Below are 19,127 nucleotides of genomic sequence, written 5' to 3' on the forward strand. Positions count from 1 at the left end.
TGTTGCAACTGCTGTTCCGAGATGAAAAGTTTAGCACAGGAGTGGAATTCATGGCGTGCCGCATCAAACCAGCCAGAAGACTAACAACAAAAACAGATGAATCTGCTGCGGACACCCGTCATCCAATATAACATCTGTTTTCACAACGAACATTATCGGAATCGCGTTACCCATTACACACCCGGTATCGGGAGTGGAACCTAATAATCACGCTTGCCAAGTGAGGAACATGGAACTGTGGATGGTGGCTGTGGGCTTCACTCATTACGTGCTCCAGTTGCGTTCATGTTCAGCGAGATTAGTTGCAATGTTTCTTCCTGGTTCATTGTTCAGCCTTTTACTTCTTTAATTGCAGTACCACCGCACTGACTTTTGCCTTGTGCTGTGCATCAGTCTATATGAGTAACGTGCTAGAAGAATGAGATATACCTATTTAAACTATATGCATATAGTACGCATTCCCGTAATTTATAACGGTTGTGTACAGTGGGACTTCCGTATGTTATGCTCGGCGCCACTGTTTTGGCCACACAGTCGAGAAAGATTCTTGGAAAAAGCCAACAGACGGAACTGGCACGCAGCTTACGGGCAGCAGATAAGCCGGAGCTGAACTAACGCTGACTCAGACCCCTGCAGTACAAAGACACTCCTCGGAAACAAAGCGAACGTGGGCGTAAACAAGCGACCGCCGGAGTGCGCGCTGGCGTGGCGACTCTGAGCAACAAGTGTCTGGCGGCCGGTTGCTCGCACGGACGCACGTGTGTAGTCCACAGTACAGTAGGCGCAGGGCGTAGTGCGGTGTGGAGGAGGAAGGGAGGGGTTCCCCCGCCCCCCAAGCCCCTCCAGAGTCATCCTGCCGTCGACCCCGCCCCCTCTTGCGGCGTTCCATATCTGGGTCCCCGGGCCGGCGATGACACGCGTAGCGACATGCCTCTTCAACGACAGCCGAGTAGCTTGCCGGGACGACGATAAAGAGGAGAGGAGGTAGTGGAGGAGGGTGGGGAGGAGGGGCGCCGGGGCACCGTGGCAGCTGCTCAGGCAGGAGTGCAGTGCATACCAGTCACCGACGACGCGGCCCGCGAACAGAGCAGCTGACACCGCATCGCCGCTATGACGCCAGCTGCTGTTCTCAGCAGACGCTGCCTATAAGTGAGTATGAAAGATGCCGCGCTTACCTTGCCCCAGTATATGGAGACAGTATTTCGTGCTGTAGTTCAGCTCAACCCGCTCTGTACGCGCTGTTGTTACTACTGCAGAGAAATGACAGTTTTCATATGTTGTCTGTACTGCTTGTAGTAGAGAATACTAAATCTACATCTACACGTCACACGCCACCTTATTATGTAATGAGGGAACTTCGTTAAGGTGACCGTATTTCTGAGAGTCGAAGCTGGGACCAGTTTTATAATTGCTCACTGCTCGGAATGTAACAATCCTGAACTATTACACATTATTAAAGCTTACAACGAGATGAATAGGAGTCACCGCAAGCTAACATAACAAACATAATTTACAACCTAGGCACATTCATATTTATTATATAGTTACGTCGTTGTTGTGGTCTCCAGTCCTAAGATGCAGCTGTCAAAAATGGTTCAAATGGCTCTGAGTACTATGGGACTTAACTTCTAAGATCATCAGTTCCCTAGAACTTAGAACTAATTAAACCTAACTAACCTAAGGACATCACACACATCCATGCCCGAAGCAGGATTCGAACCTTTTACCGTAGCAGTCGGGCGGTTCCAGACCGTAGCGCCTAGAACCGCTCGGCCAGTCCGGCCGGCATGCAGCTGGCACCACAAACTATACTCCTCTGAGTCGGCTTACTGTATTCATCTCTTCGTCTCCCTCCAGAACTTTTACCCACCACTCTTCCCGCCAATACTAAATTGGTCATTCCTCGACGTCTCTGAATGTGTCCTATTAACGATCCCTTGTTCTAGTTAGATTGTGTCACCAATTTATTTTCTCATCAATTCTATGCAGTAGATCTTCATTCACTACATAATCCATCCATCTAATCTTCAGCACTCATCTGTAGCACCAAATTTCATAAACTTCTATTCTCTTCTTGTCTGAACTCTTTATCGTCCACGTTCCACTTTCGTACATGGCTACAATGAAAACGAATACCTCCAGAAAAGACTTTATAATACCTAAATCTATATTCAGTGTTAACAAATGTCTCTCCTTCAGAAACGCTTTTCTCCCCATTTCCAATCCACATTTCATATCTTCTCTACTTCGGCCATCAGCAGTTATTTTGCTGTCCAAATAGGAAAACACGTCTGCTACTTTAAGTGTCCCATTTTCTAATCTAATTCCCTCAGCATCACCTGATCTAATCCGATTAAATCCTTATCCTTGTCTGGCTGTTGTTGATGTTCCTCTTATATCCTTCTTTGAAGACACTGTCCATCCCATTTGACTGCTCTTCCAAGTCCTTTGCTGTCATCAGTAGATCTCAAAGCTTCTTCTTTCTAATTTATTTGACTTCAGTACAGTAGTCCATCCATAGTTTCAGTAAATTACGGAAAGTTTACAAGACTAGTTTCGGTGAAGTTCAGCCACCATTATCAAATGTAATAAGTATGAAATATTCAGGTTCTCATAATTAATAACCGACTTGTTTCATACTTCCTACATTTGATAATGGTGACTGAGCTTCGCCGAAACAACTCACGTAAACTTTCTATATTTTAGAGCGACTATGGGTTGACTACTGTACTGAATAATGGTTCAAATGGCTTTGAGCACTATGGGACTTAACATCTCAGGTCATCAGGCCCTGGAACTTAGAACTACTTAAACCTAACTAACCTAAGGACATCACACACACCCACGCCCGAGGCAGGATTCGAACCTGCGACCGTAGCGGTCACGCGGTTCCAGACTGAAGCGCTTACAACCGCACGGCCACACCGGCCGGCTACAGTACTGAGATACAATTTGAAAAAACTTACATTTAGTCGCACTCCTTAAGACAGTCATATCTCGCTCAAAGTTTTATTTCTTCTCACAGAACACTGACTCTTATTCCACATTTTTCTTTGCTTTTCATTACTGTATAGTTATAATACATCTAAATGTTAAAAGATAGTTTAGATAACTACACATAGCTTTTAACACTCAGTTATTTATGCCACCATACTTTGGCGATGAATGAATTTGAATCAGCTGATATTCACTGTCCTTTAATTTTAAGAAGTCTTAGAAATCCGAACAACGGTATTTCAAATTAACTTTCGCGATCGTTATTGTTTTCAAAGTCGTCTACTTACGTTTGAGTTATGACGTCCGCGTCTTATTCGTTAAGGGAAGTATACGCTCGACTGCTGCATTTGTACAAGGAACGCATAACACGAACTCCACAGTGTTAAAAATATTTTCTTAGGATATATATTCCAATGTGAAGTGCTGTAACAATTGTATCCAATGCTAATCAGTGACAATTTTTCCTGTGATTCAAGCCGGACGCAGTGGCCGAGCGGTTCTAGGCGCTTCAGTCTGGAACCGCTCGATCGCTACGGTAACAGGTTCTAATCCTGCTTCGGGCATGGATGTGTGTGATGTCCTTATGTTAGTTTGGTTTAAGTAGTTCTAAGTTCTAGGGGACTGATGACCTCAGATGTTAAGTCCCATGGCGCTCAGAGCCATTTGAACCATTTGAACCTGTGATTCATTTCCCTATGTGCAGCATGTTAACACGCTTTGGGAACAAGTTATTATCATTAGTTTTGCAGTTTAGCAACACATTTGTAAGAGACTCGTAGCATTTTTGCACTTCAACCAATGTAGGTAAGCACAGCGAAAGAACCCAATTGCAGTCTGAAAAGACGTGAAAAGTTCCGTCCATTGTTCAGTATACTGCTGTCATAAAATTCTCACTCCGTTTCACTGAGCTTCTTAACGTTTGTACCCTCCTCCCGCCCCCCCCCCCTTCAATGAAGCCGCATGAGAAGTACTACAGAACTCTTGTGAAAAGAAATACACGTAAAAGCATTAGGGTTCCCGTTAAGGAAATCCAGCTCGGTAACGTCAACTTCAGCCCATGTTCTATTGAAGATCTCGAACTTCAAAGCAATTTGTAATACGGCGCTTCACGTATGTTAGGTAAGCGTTACGATATTGAAGTAAAGTATAGATACCTGCTGGAAATATAAAAAGTCATAGCCTTTGTGGACACCTCACGGGACTGAGAATGTGATTTGATTTCAAAAACCCGAAACACTGAGGCGTCCCAGCAGATCCCGATTGGGACAAAGGAACTGGACTCCAATAATCCGAGCTTTCCTGGCCAAAGTGAGATGTCTCGTCACTTTAACTCTGTGTACTACTGCCACATCTACCCGTTTCCGTTCCAGCTGCGAATGCTTCGCCAGAAAAAAGACTGTTTCTAAGCCTCCGCCTGAGTTTTAACCTCGCTAATTTCACGTTCATGGTCTTTTCGCGAGACACAGGTGGGATGAAGATTGATTCGTAGGAACAAGCGCTCTCGGAATTGTGGCAGGCAAAACCAGGCTGCGGTGCAGAACGCCTCTTTTACAATGTCTGCCACTAGAATTGGCTGAGATTCATCTTGACGCTTTCGCGCTTTCTAAACGAAGCTCCAAGCTAAACGAGTTACTCTTATTTGGACCTCCTCTGTTTCATCTGTGAATCCTATCTGGTGTGGATACCAGATTGACGAGTTATATTCGAGAACTGATCGAACGTGGACTTCGTAAGATACCTATTTTGTGGATGGACTACAGATTCCTAGCATTCCTCCAATGAATCTATGTACGATTGATTTTACGTGGTCGTTCCACTTTAAATCGCTCCATGGGCATACCCCTTCATATGCAATGGATGCGAATGCTTCCAGTAATTATTCGAAATCGTGTAATAATAAAATAAAATAGTAACTTTCAAAATAATGGAGAGCAACTACCAGTTGTCCTTTCCTTCAGGGCTTTATTAGAGCAAATCTAGATTTCGGCTAGTAACTAGATATTATCGGTGCTGAAAAGCATAAAAGTACATAGGCGATAGCATAAAAAGTTATAAATCGTGGCGTAACTTATATCGCTAATGCAATATATTATGTACCAGTATTGCATGGTTTTCATACATGTACCAGTACGTCAGTCCTCTGTTGTTCGGGCTCCTGTCACTGTTCGTTGAAGTCTACCGTATAATGAAGGTAAGCTTTACGGAGAACACATTGGTTGGCTGTATGGCACCTTCTTAATGAACTACGTAATACGTAACATGCATAGTAAAACAGTTATGGTTTTTACCTAGAAACAAAATTTGCATAGGAATAATACAAAATAATATACAAGTAAAATTATTTATGTTTGTGTCAGACTTGCTACCACTACGAAGTTTGTTGTCATGTCCTCTTGCTAACTGCCATAGGAACATGAAAAAAAAAAATCATTCATGTCCCCAATATTGTCTTTTGACAAAAGGATATTGCGTCATATTTTATCACGATAAAGCACTAGTTTCCCTCTTCACAGTGCTTTCTGAATTTCTTTCGCAACATTTGCATTGGGAATTTATACTACAACAGCATGAGGTGACTTGTGTATCTTCCCGCTTATCTTGGGACAGCCCGGTGAATTTACTCAGTTTGAATTCCCGCTAAGTATCTAATCTACGTCGGTTTCTGTATCCATAGTCTGCAAACCACTGAGAAGTGCATGGCAGAGCGTACTTTGCTCTGTACTACATATTATAGTTTCCTCCTGATCTATTCACAAACACTAAGTGATCAAAAGTATCCGTACACCCGCAAAACTGTATGTTTTTCATATTAGGTGCATTGTGCTGCCACCTACAGCCAGGTACTCCATATCAGCGACCTCATTTGGCATTAGACATCATGAGAGGGCAGAATGGGATGCTCCACGGAACTCACGGCCTTTGAACAAGGTCAGGTGATTGGGTGTCACTTGTGTCATACGTCTGTACGCGACATTTCCACACTCCTAAACATCCCTAGGTCCACTTGTGTGATAGTGAAGTGGAAACGTGAAGGGACATGTAAAGCACAAAAGCGTACATATCGACCCCGTATGTTGACTGACAGAGACCGCCGAGCGTTGAAGAGGGTCGTAACGTGTAACAGGCAGACATCTATCCAGACCATCACACAGAAATTCCAAACTGCATCAGGATCCACTGCAAGTACTACGACAGTTAGGTGGGAGGTGAGAAAACTTGGATTTCATGGTCGAGCGGCTGCTCATAAGCCACAAATCAGGCCGGTAAATGCCAAACGACGCCTCGCTTGGTGTAAGCAGCGTAAACATTGGACGATCGAACAGTAGAAAAACGTTGTGTGGAGTGAAGAATGACGGTACACAAAGTGGCTATCCGATGGCAGGTTGTGGTGGGTATGGCGAATGCCCCGTGTACGTCATCTGCTAGCGTGTGTAGCGCAAAAAGTAAATTTCGGTGGCGGTGGTGTGATGGTGTGGTCGTGTTTGTCATGGATGAGGCTTGTATCCCTTGTTTTTTTGCGTGGAACAATCACAGCAGAAGCCTACATTGATGTTTTAAGCACCTTCTTTCTTATCTCTGTTGAAGATCAATTCGGGGATGGCAACTGCAACTTTCAACATGATCGAGCACCTGCTTGTTCATAATGCACGGCCTGTGGCGAAGTGGTTGCACGACAGTAACATCCCTGTAATGGACTGACCTGCACAGAGTCCTAACCTGAATCCTATAGAACACTTTTGGAATGTTTTCGAACGCCGACTTCGTGTCATGCCTCACTGACCAATATCGATACCTCTCCTCAGTCCAGAATTTGCTGCCATTCCCCAAGAAACCTTCCAGCACCTGATTGTACGAATGCCTGCGAGAGCTGAAGCTGTCATCAAGGCTAAAGGCGGGACAACAATAAATTAACTTTCAGCGTTACCTATGGAGGGCGCCACTAACTTGTAAGTCATTTTCAGCCAGGCGTCCTCGTACTTTTGACCACATATTGTATGATATCGAAAATAATGAGTGAGTTGGCTAATCTCGTGTATTGTATTCTGGGGTGCTACATACTGCAGATAGAATCCGCCAATATCATAGTGATTCATTGTGTGTAAACTGACGGGGATCACTGCAGTCAGCCGCAGCGGGACATTACGAGGAATCAGTGGCGACGAGCAAAAATGTATACCGGACCGGCATTCGAACCATGGATCTCCTGATTACTTGACAGGTGCGGTAAGCACTGCGCCATCCGGGACAGCGTTATCACAACTGCGCAGACTATCTCAACACGCCTCACAGCCGATAAACTGTCCCACCGAGCGCCACCTAACAGCAGTCCCTGTCCATTGTACTCCAGTTCGCTACTTAGAGATTCCCGCAGGAGATCGGACGTATTTGTCCATCCGCACTGTAGAAGGTTGTTCCATTGCCCAGCTAGACGTATCAATTCATATATGAATGCGTGGCGTCTGTTCTTTCAGACATGTCCGAAGGAACATACACCACAGATTCATATAATCAACATAACTAATTATTACATCGTGCCTCCCCTTGCCCCACTCCCAGATCTCCGAGATACAGCCGCATATATACGAGAACCCAACATGAACCATAGGCCTTGCCGTTCGTGGGCAGGCTTGCGTGCCTCAGCGACACAGATAGTCGTACCGTAGGTGCAACCAGAAGGGAGGGGTATCTGTTGAGACGCCAGACAAACATATGGTTCCTGAAGAGAAGCAGCAGCCTTTTCAGCAGTTGCAGGGGTAATAGTCTGGATGATTGACTGATCTGGCCTTATAACATCAACCAAAACGGCCTTGCTGTTCTGGTATTGCGAACGGCTGAAAGCAAGGGGAAACTACGGCCGTAATTTTTCCCGAGGGCATGCAGCTTTACTGTATGGATAAATGATGATAGCGTCCTCTTTTTTAAAATATTCCGGGGGTAAAATAGTCCCCCATTCGGATCTCTGGGCGGGGACTACTCAAGGAGGACGTCGTTATCAGGAGAAAGAAAACTGGCGTTCTACGGATCGGAGCGTGGAATGTCAGATCCCTTAATCGGGCAGGTAGATTAGAAAATTTAAAAAGGGAAATGGATAGGTTAAAGTTAGATATAGTGGGAATTAGTGAAGTTCAGTGGCAGGAGGAGCAAGACTTTTGGTCAGGTGAATACATGGTTATAAATACAAAATCAAATTGGGGTAATGTAGGAGTAGGTATAGTAATGAATAAAAAATATAGGAGTTCGGGTAAGCTACTACAAACAACATAGTGAACGCATTATTGTGGCCAAGATAGACACGAAGCCCACGCCTAACACAGTAGTATAAGTCTATATGCCAACTAGCTCTGCATATGACGAAGAAATTCAAGAAATGTATTATAAGATAAAAGAAATTATTCAGGTAGTGAAGGGAGACGAAAATTCAATAGTCATGGGTGACTGGAATTCGATAGTAGGAAAAGGAAGAGAAGGAAACGTAGTAGGTGAATATGGATTGGGGGTAAGAAATGAAAGAGGAAGCCGCCTGGTAGAATTTTGCAGAGAGCATAACTTAATCATAGCTAACACTTGGTTCAAGAATCATGAAAGGAGGTTGTATACATGGAAGAAGCCTGGGGATACTGCCAGGTTTCAGATAGATTATATAATGGTAAGACAGAGATTTAGGAACCAGGTTTTAAATTGTAAGACATTTCCAGGCGCAGATGTGGACTCTGTTATTTGGTTATGAACTGTAGATTAAAACTGAAGAAACTGCAAAAAGGTGGGAATTTGAGGAGATAGGACCTGGATAAACTGAAAGAACCAGAGGTTGTAGAGAGTTTCAGGAAGAGCATAAAGGAACAATTGACAAGAATGGGGGAAAGAAATACAGTAGAAGAAAAATGGGTAGCTCTGAGGGGTGAAGTGGTGATGGCAGCAGAGGATCAAGTAGGTAAAAAGACGAGGGCTAGTAGAAATCCTTGGGTGATGGAAAAAATACTGAATTTAATTGATGAAAGGAGAAAATATAAAAATGCAGTAAGTGAAGCAGGCAAAAAGGAATACAAACGTCTCAAAAATGAGATCGACAGGAAGTGCAAAACGGCTAAGCAGGCATGGCTAGAGGACAAATGTAAGGATGTAGAGGCTTATCTCACGAGGGGTAAGATAGATACTGCCTACAGGAAAATTAAAGAGACCTTTGGAGAAAAGAGAACCACTTGTATGAATATCAAGAGCTCAGGTGGAAACCCAGTACTAAGCAAAGAAGGGAAAGCAGAAAGGTGGAAGGAGTATATAGAGGGACTATACAAGGGCGATGTTCTTGAGGACAATATTATGGAAATGGAAGAGGATTTAGATGAAGATGAAATGGGAGATATGATACTGCGTGAAGAATTTGATAGATCACTGAAAGACCTAAGTCGAAAGAAGACCTCGGAAGTAGACAACATTCCATTAGAACTACTGATAGCCTTGGGAGAGCCTGTCCTGACAAAACTCTACCATCTGGTGAGCAAAATGTATGAGACAGGCGAAATACCCTCAGACTTCAAGAAGAATATAAAATTCCAATCCCAACGAAAGCAGGCGTTGACAGATGTGAAAATTACCGTACTATCAGTTTAACAAGCCACAGCTGCAAAATACTAAAGCGAATTCTGTACAGACGATGGGAAACACTGGTAGAAGCCTACCTCGGGGAAGATCAGTTTGGATTCCGTAGAAATATGGGAACAGGTGAGGCAATACTGACCCTACGACTTATCTTAGAAGCTAGATTAAGAAAAGCCAAACCTATGTTTCTAGCATTTGTAGACTTGGAGAAAGCTTTTGACAATGTTGACTGCAATAATATCTTTCAAATTCTGAAGGTGGTAGGGGTAAAATACAGGGAGCGAAAGGCTATTTACAATTTGTACAGAAACCAGATGGCAGTTATAAGAGTCGAAGGACATGGAAGGGAAGCAGTGGTTGGGAAGGGAGTGAGACAGGTTTGTAGCCTCTCCCCGATGTTATTCAATCTGTATATTGAGCAAGCAGTAAAGGAAACAAAAGAAAAATTCGGGGTAGGTATTAAAATTCATGGAGAAGAAATAAAAACTTTAAGGTTCGTCGATGACATTGTAATTCTGTCAGAGACAGCAAAGGACTTGGAAGAGCAGTTGAACGGAATGGACAGTGTCTTGAAGGGAGAATATAAGATGAACATCAACAAAAGCAAAACGAGGGTAATGGAATGTAGTCGAATTAAGTCGGGCGATGCTGAGGGAATTAGATTAGAAAATGAGACACTTAAAGTAGTAAAGGTGTTTTCCTGTTTGGGGAGCAAAGTAACTGATGATGGTTAAAGTAAAGAGGATATAAAATGTAGACTGGCAATGGCAAGGAAAGCGTTTCTGAAGAAGAGAAATTTGATAACATCGAGTATTGATTTAAATGTCAGGAAGTCGTTTCTGAAAGTATTTGTTTGGAGTGTAGCCATGTATGGAAGTGAAACGTGGACGATAAAAAGTTTGGACAAGAAGAGAATAGAAGCCTTTGGAATGTGGTGCTACAGAAGAATGCTGAAGACTTGACTAGATGAAGGGATCGGTTGGTAGGACATGTCCTGAGGCATCAAGGGATCACAAATTTAGTATTGGAAGGCAGCGTGGAGGGTAAAAATCGTAGAGGGAGACCAAGAGATGAATACACTAAACAGATTCAGAAGGATGTAGGCTGCAGTACGTATTGGGAGATGAAGAAGCTTGCACAGGATAGAGTAGCATGGAGAGCTGCTTCAAACCAGTCTCAGGACTGAAGATCACAACAACAACAACATGAAATTGGCAAAAATTAAGTGACATACTTCGAGAAAGAAATTTCGAAAAGAGTAGTTTTTTACAATTTTTAACAATGGCCGATAAAAAATGATGCAGACGAGGAGGAAACAACGAAATGAAACTCCACGGGTTGAAAGGGTTTCTGATATTATTTCGGTATCTACATAGTTGAGTTAAATGTACAAATAACTTTAGTATGAGAATACTTACCAGTGGGACTTTGCACCCCCTCTGTTATGAATACATGCACTGATTCGGTTGGCAAGGATGTCATAAAGCTGTTCCGTCCTCTCCTGAGGCGAGATAACGCACATACATCTTGGATATTTGCATTGGAACGTAGTTGAAGTCGGAGCATATCCCATACGTTCTAACGATGACAGATTTGGGAATCTTGCGGGGCACGGGACTGCCTCAACATCATGCAGACAGTTAAGAGGGATACGTGTCATCTTTGGACCTTAAGACGGTAGTTCCTACTATACTATGTTATGATAACACTGCAGTGACTCTCCAAAACGTTGGAAAAATGATGGAAGAACGTACGACGTCATCAGGGGTAGTTTGGGTCTTATGACGGATTTGATACAGCCCGCTACGAATTCCTCTCCTGTGCCAACCTCTTCATCTCAGAGGCACTAGCAACCTCTGTCTTCAATTATTTGCTGGATCTGTTACAACCTCTATTTCCTCTACGGTTTTTATCCGCTATAGCTCCCTCTAGTACCATGGAAGCTATTCCTGGGTGTCTTAATATATGTTCCACCACGCTGTCCCTTCTTCTTGTCGGTGTTTTCCATACGTCCCTTTCCTCGCGCGTCTGCAGAGAATCTCCTCATGCCCACCTTATCAGTCCACATAATTTCTAGCATTCTTCTCTAGCACCACATATAAAATGTTTCAATTCTTATCTGTTCTGGTTTTCCCATTGCCCAATGTTTCAGTACCATACAATGCTGTGTCCAAACGTACATTCTTAGAAAGTCCTTCCTCAGATTAAGACGTATGTTTGATTGTAGTATACATCCCTTGGTCAGGAATATCCTTTTTGCCACTTCTAGTCTTCTTTTTGTGTCCACCTTGCTCCGTCCGTCATGGGTTATTTTGCTGCCTGGCTAGCAGAAATCCGTAACTTCATCTACGTAGTGATCACGAATCCTCATGTTAAAATTCTCGCTCTTTCCACTTCTGTTATTTCTAATTGCTTTCGTCTGATTTCGATTTACTCTCAGTACATATCCTGTACTCATGAGACTACTCATTCCATTCAGAAGATTCTGTAATTCGTCTTCTCGTTCATTGAGAATAGCAATTTCAGCACCGAAAGTTATAACAGATATCCATTCACATTCAATTTCAATCCCACTCTTGAACCTCTCTTTTATTTCCGCCATTACTTCATCGATGTAGAGATTGAACAGCAGGGGCAAAAGATTACATCCCTATCTTACACTCTTTTTAATTCGAGCACTTCGTTCTTGGCCCCCCACTGTTATTGTTCCCGCTGGGCCCTTGCACAAATTGTATGTTACTGCGTTTCCATTCAACTTATGCTCACTTCACTCAGAATTTGCTCCATGTGGTGCTGTTGTTCCTATGAACGTTTTTTTATTTTTCTTTAGTGTTACTTCCATTATCAGCCGTGCCTTTATCTTTCTGGAAACCAAATTGATCGTCATCCAACACATCCTCAATTTTCGTTTTCATTCATTTGTATATTATTTTTCTCATCAACTTGGATTCATGAGGTGTTTAGCTCATTGTGTGACAGTAAGCATTTGTTAGCTCTTAAAATCTTCGGAATTGTGTGGAAGATACATTTCCAGAATTCAGGTAATATATCGTCTTCCTCACACATTCAACACCAACGGGAATAACCGTTTTGTTGCAACTTCCCCTAGTGATTGTATAAGTCAGACAAGTCTTCCCCCTCATAGAAGCTTTCAGTTAGCTCTTTCGTCCTATCCGCTCTTTCCGCTACATTAAACAGTGGAGTTCTCGTTGCTCTCGTAATGTCAATTTCACCGAAGTTTGAGTTGACTTTAAGGTATGCTGAGTCAGTCCTTCCGACAATCGTTTCTTTTTAGATTTCTTCACAGTTTTTAGCCAGCTTAGCTTCCTTACACCTCTTATTTATTTCATTCCTAAGTGACTTGTATTTCTGTATTCCTGAATATTCCTGAACTTCCTTCTTTCACCGATCAACTGATATATTTCTACTGATACCCATGGTTTCTTTGCCGTTACCTTCGTAGTAGCTATGGTTTTCTATTTCCGTGATTGCCCATTTAGAGACGTCCACTCCTCTTCAATTGAAATGCCTACTGAGCTATTCCTTACCACAGTATTTGTAGCCTCAGAGAACCTCAAGCGCCTGTCTTCATTTCTTACTGTTTCCGTGTCCCACTTCTTTGCGCATAGACTATTCGCGACCAGTGTCTTTAACTTCAGCCTACTCTCCATCGTTATTAAATTATAGTCTGAGTCTGTATCTGCTCCTGGGTACACCTTACAATCCAATGTCTGATTTCGGTACCTCGACTTGATGTAATCTAACTGAAATTTTCCCAAATCTCACGGCCGTTTGCATGTGTACCTCTGGTGAGTTTTGGATAGGGTACTCGCTGTTACTAGCTGAAATTTTTTGTTTAATTCAATAATTAGTCTTTTTCTCATTCCTACTACTAAGACACACAACTATTAGATTTTCATCTCCCTTTATGTACTGCTCACATACTTTTTCTACCTCTTCATCTGATGCTTGCGACGTCGGCATATATATCGGAGCTATCGTTATCAGTGTCTGTTTGATGTGGATTCTGATGAGTACAATCCTATCACTGAACTTATCACAATAACTCACTATCTGTCCTGCCTTCCTATTCATAACGAGTCCTATTATCAGAGCATCATTTTCTGCTGCTGTTGATATTACTCTATACTCATCTGAGCAGAAATTCTTTTCTTTCAATTTAATTTCACTGACTCTCACTGCGTCTAGACTCAGCCTTTGCATTTCCCTTTTCATATTTACTAGCTTCCCTACCTTGTACAAAATTCTCACATTCCACGCCGCGAGTGGTAGAATGTTATCCTCTCGTTGGTTGTTCAGTTTTTTTCTGATAGTCACCTCCTCTGTAGTCTCCTTCCAGAGACCCGAATGGAGGACTAGTCCGGAATCTTTTGCCACTGGAGAGATCGTCATGAGACCTTTACACTGTCAGACCACATGTCGTGTGGTTACATATTATGTGCTTCAATGTAGTGGTTTCCATTGCCTTCTGTATCTCACGGCGTAGATCATTGCTAATTCTCCCGCCTTTGGAGGCATTTTCCCACGCGATGGGCTAGAGGCTGCCCGAACATGTTTCTTCTCCTCCGCTCTCTTTGAGGAGGTCGTTGGCTGAATAAGGGGGACATCTCATGCCGGAAGTCTTTGGCCACCATTCCTGATGATTTTTATTTAGAGTTTAGGTGGTGAAGGGATTCGAATCCGGGCCCGAGGACTTTTGGGTTACTGTTTGGCTGCTTCTAGTCTGCAACTAATGATAGGGGATGACAAAGTGTCCGTTAACTGTCGTCGGATGGTAGGCGCAAATGTGAAGGGGTTACGAAGTGCTTGTTGTGCAATACAGCGATCTTCCCTTGTGATGGTTAGTCTTGGTCAGCGCTAACTTCCCTATGTACTCCTACACCGGGTCGTTGTCACATCTGAATCCCGACAAACCTGGATGTTGAACGATTCAACCAGTCATCCAAATGGAGACCCACAATGAGACTTGTTTCACACTTTGTCAGGTTGTCTCACACTTTCTGGCCTGCCCTCGTATTTAGAAGCAACCCTACTCCAGTTTCACCACTTTCCGCTGCCATTAATGTTGCAGTATATTCGTGTGACCAGATATCCTTGTTGCCAATTCATTTCACTGTCCTCCAAGATATCTATATCAGCATTTATATTTTATTTTTCAGATCTTCTAGGGCAGGAACTAGTGGTCTGTCCATCAGACCAGTCAGAATCTAGCTGGTGACTATAAAAAAAAAGAGAAACATTTTTAAAAAACCGAGTTGTCAATGTTACCTCCCTCATCCTAATCGCCTCTTAGAGTTCCAAATGGGGCACTAATCCGGAAACGTTTGTCGATGGAGACATCATCACGACACGTTTCCAATAACAGACCACAAATCCTATGGATATTTACGGTCCAATCATATCAATGTGACACCTGTCAAAAGGCTGAATAACCACATTTAATCATGCCTTCCAGAATGACGAGATCTCCGCAAGGATGCCACAACATTCCCTAGTTCATAAAGCTGGACCCATCTGTCCGACGGAGCGTAACACGTGATTCGTCTGGAAAGGTCACCTGTCATCATTCAGTGGACGTCAGTTTCTTTATTGGCGGGGAAACACCTGATTTCGTCGCTGATGAACAGCAGTAAGCATAGGCGCATGCACCAGGCGCTTCTGCGGTGGATCAACGTTCAATAAATGTTTAGGGAACCCCTTGGTTCATATGGGCGCTCAATAGTTGCACGTCGATTCGCCACATCTCCGCAGCCGTTGTTCATCCCTGTTATCTATGAGCCGCGGTGCGCTACAGCCGCCTTGGTGCCGGTTTTGGATAGCGTCAGTTTTCCATCCATATACGACGGCGCGCGAACGCTTTACAGACTTAGCCGTTTCGGAAATGCTTCCACCCTTCTCTTGAAAGCGACTGAACTTGCTTGTTTGGACGTCAGATATAGCTCTCCGTTTGCGCATAATGGCGACTTCACTGTTCTCCGCGCCCCCCTCCTCACGCCTTATATAGCCTCCTCTGCTAGCGCTACCACCTGCTGTCTACGAGAGGTTACTGCACTTTGACATCGAGTTTGGTCAGAGGCCATATTAATGTGACTGGATCGCGTAGAAAGTGTATCTTTAATGTAGTAGTTTTTTGCTTTCTGCATCTTCATGTCATTCATCTTTGCTGGTTCGTCCAGCTTTTAGTCAATTTCTTATCCCAAAGACAAGACTTCGCCCTGAAAGTGCTCCCTCCCTCGTTGGAAGAACGAGGTTGCGTTCTTATACCGGAATCCTTCAGCTGCCGTTACTGATGACTTTCATTCGAAATGTAAGCAGTGGCTGTTCTGAATCCAGGACGTTTGGTTATTAGTGACAGACGGTGCTCCTAGACCTCGACTGCAAAATTCTTCTACAGCACCGTGTTACAAATACATTTATTTTCATTTTATCCAGTTTTCCTGTACTGAGGGTTTCGCTCTCATACAGTTCTGTACCCGTGCTCTCACGGACTCTTCCTAAAACAATGCCAAAATTGATATAAGAGCTCGTGGGGAAACAACTGATTCCCTACTTAGTACACTTGTGAAGCACGTTGTGATTAAACAGTTCCGTGTGATCTTTCTTCCTAGGAATCAAAAGGTTTTGAATTATTCTGATTCTCCTTCAGAACTGACAAATCATATGTCGTAATTGTACCTTCTAATATCCTTTCTCGCATTCATATTCGATATGTATGCATTTAACTTTGGTTCTATTCCTAGGAAGCAATCCGGTCCATTGAAAAACTCTTCCCATATATTCCTTAATGTTAGGCAAAATAGCTAAGTCGCCTTCTAATCTGAGCGTGGCATCTCTTATGAAAAGCGGAAAGATTATCTCTGGAGCAGTCCATACCCTTTACAGGCAGCATTTTAGTCTTTTATAAGGGGTTGTTCGTTACACCGTCAGCCCGCATCTCGTGGTCGTGCGGTAGCGTTCTCGCTTCCCACGCCCGGGTTCCCGGGTTCGATTCCCGGCGGGGTCAGGGATTTTCTCTGCCTCGTGATGGCTGGGTGTTGTGTGCTGTCCTTAGGTTAGTTAGGTTTTAGTAGTTCTAAGTTCTAGGGGACTGATGACCATCGATGTTAAGTCCCATAGTGCTCAGAGCCATCGTTACACCGTCAAGTTGTGTGTTTATAAATGGCTGCCTGTGAGGAATAATAAATTGCCATTATTTGAGTCAATGAATGAGAGAGGCCATGGAAGGTAAATTTGTAATGCCACAGCACTACTCCTGTGCAAAATAATGGAGAGTGAGCGAATAATATAATGCTCACGATACATTGTCAAGCTATTGGGAATAATCTTAGCTCAATAGACTATCGTGCACATGTGGCATTTTTATAACTACACGAGACCCTGGGGACAAGTAAGCCAGATTCTTTCTGAGATGTAGTCAGCCCAGAAGGCGGTGGTCGCCTTTAGGTAACGTAGTTTCGTAACACAACGTAACGTAACGTACTGCCGTGACCCACTTTCGCCGGGACAGTCCCGGCGCGACTGCTTCCTGCTTCCCCTGAGCCTCGCGTCCGAATACACTCTCTTCCTTGATGGAGCCACTTTTCTCATCATGGAAGAGCACCACTCCACAGGGACCACCAGTCGCAATACTTGTTCCGCTACACGTGATACGGTTCCACGGAAAAAGTCGTTAAAGTTAGGCGATAGAAGTACCCTTCAGGCAAAATAACGCAACATCCTCATGGACAAGGATGTTTTCTTGACAAGTGAGGTGAAGAGTAGTTCATTGGAGGAATATACTATAGCAAATTCATACCAATGAAACACAAATGTTACAGTAAAAGGCGCCCAGAAAGTCCCATCACTTCACCGTGTACCCCCCCCCCCCCCCAACCACTACCCTCCCTCTCCCCACCCCGTCCGCCACCCACTTTCGGCAACGCAAGCGTGTATTCTCGGATGTAAACAAAAACGGTAATAAGGGTACCAAATGGACTTACCCAAGTGTCTTGCACTTTTTGTTGCGACTCGGCAACGGTTCTTCCAGGGCGCGGAGAACGAATAAGTTCACGATTAATCATATACTATTGTTCTTGACGTGGTCTTCAGTCCGAAGACTGGTTTGATGCTGCTCTCCATGGTGCACTACCATGTGCGAGCCTCTTTATCTCCGAATAAATAGAATTGTAATTAAAGTTCAGGGAGAAGAAATAGGAAATTTGAGGATGGCCCATGACATTGTAATTCTGTCAGAGACACCAAAGAACTTGGAATAGCAGTTGAACAGAATGGACAGTGTTTGGAAAACAGGATACAAGGTGGACAGCAACAAAAGCGAAACAAGGGTAATTGAATGTAGTAGAATCAAATCAAGTGATGCTAAGGAAGCTAGAATACTAAACGAGACACTTAGAGTAGTAAGGAGTAGTACAGTAGTAGAGCTCCTTGAGCTCATTCACTCTACATGTTTTGTTCAGTTGGTCTGGTAGCTTTCAACATGATGTATGATGAATTTCTGATGTCATGAAATTTACCAACAACCGTGTAACTTAAAATGTTATTTTATTTTATTTTGGAGGCTACCAGTTTCAGCATTTCACTATGCCATCTTCAGGCCGCTTATTCATCTCTCCAAATAAACGAAAATGTCATAAAAATCTGGATGTCATGAATTTAGTCGTTGTAATAGTACTTCAATCGAGAACTTGATAGCGAGTCAAGCTATAAAGCCTTCAAATGAAGCACTAGTGTAACGATTGAAATCACATCTAATGATTTATAGCTCTATATGACATTTTCGTTTATTTGGAGAGATGCATACGGGACCTGAAGATGGCATAGTGAAATTCTGAAACTGGTAGTCTTCAAAATAAAATAAAATAACATCGTAAGTTACACGGCTGTTGGTGAATTCCATTGACATTGACAATTCCTTAACCAGTTGATGTCCGCTGTCCATGAAGGACCAACAGTAATTGATGCACGATGGGATCCATTCTAAGATCCTTCAACATATCTTCATTTCTTTCTTGATTCCATTTGGTCTAGCTGTCGATTCGTCTGAAGACTTTCATTTAACGGGCTGTTATTGTCTGTCCAGGCTTGTCCAGACTAGGTCTTACCACGATCGTACAAAAGAGTATTCCGGTGTGCTTTTGGACTTGGAAAAATTTCATTACATTAATAATGACTCCCATTGTTTTTGTATACCTCGTTACTTTTTCAGCTAGGTGTGTTTCCTACAGAAAGGACAGTTCATAGCTTAAATCTATGAATGATTTCACTCCTCCCAGAATTTAATTTTTTAGGCATATCTTACTTTGTCATTTACCTTTGAGACCGTCCTGTTGCCGAGGCTCATTGTCTCTGAGCACTATGAGACTTACCTTCTGAGGTCATCAGTCCCCTAGAACTTAGAACTGCTTAAACCTAACTAACCTAAGGACATCACACACATCCATGCCCGAGGCAGGATTCGAGCCTGCGACCGTAGCGCTCGCGCGGCTCGAGACGGTTGCGCCTAGAACCGCTCG

General features: G+C 43.3%; 1 protein-coding gene across 1 annotated transcript in view; it reads left to right on the forward strand.

Moving 5' to 3' along the window:
- The first annotated feature begins 1,055 nt into the window (after positions 1-1,055).
- LOC126161615 (insulin-like growth factor-binding protein complex acid labile subunit) overlaps positions 1,056-19,127 on the forward strand; it is a 68,780-nt gene continuing 50,708 nt past the window's right edge. Inside the window, exon 1 of the mRNA XM_049917573.1 lies at positions 1,056-1,149. The gene's annotated coding sequence lies outside the window, so the exon portion shown is untranslated. The remainder of the gene's footprint in view (positions 1,150-19,127) is intronic.

The sequence above is a fragment of the Schistocerca cancellata genome, chromosome 1 (genome assembly GCF_023864275.1).
Source record: "Schistocerca cancellata isolate TAMUIC-IGC-003103 chromosome 1, iqSchCanc2.1, whole genome shotgun sequence".
NCBI lineage: Eukaryota > Metazoa > Arthropoda > Insecta > Orthoptera > Acrididae > Schistocerca > Schistocerca cancellata.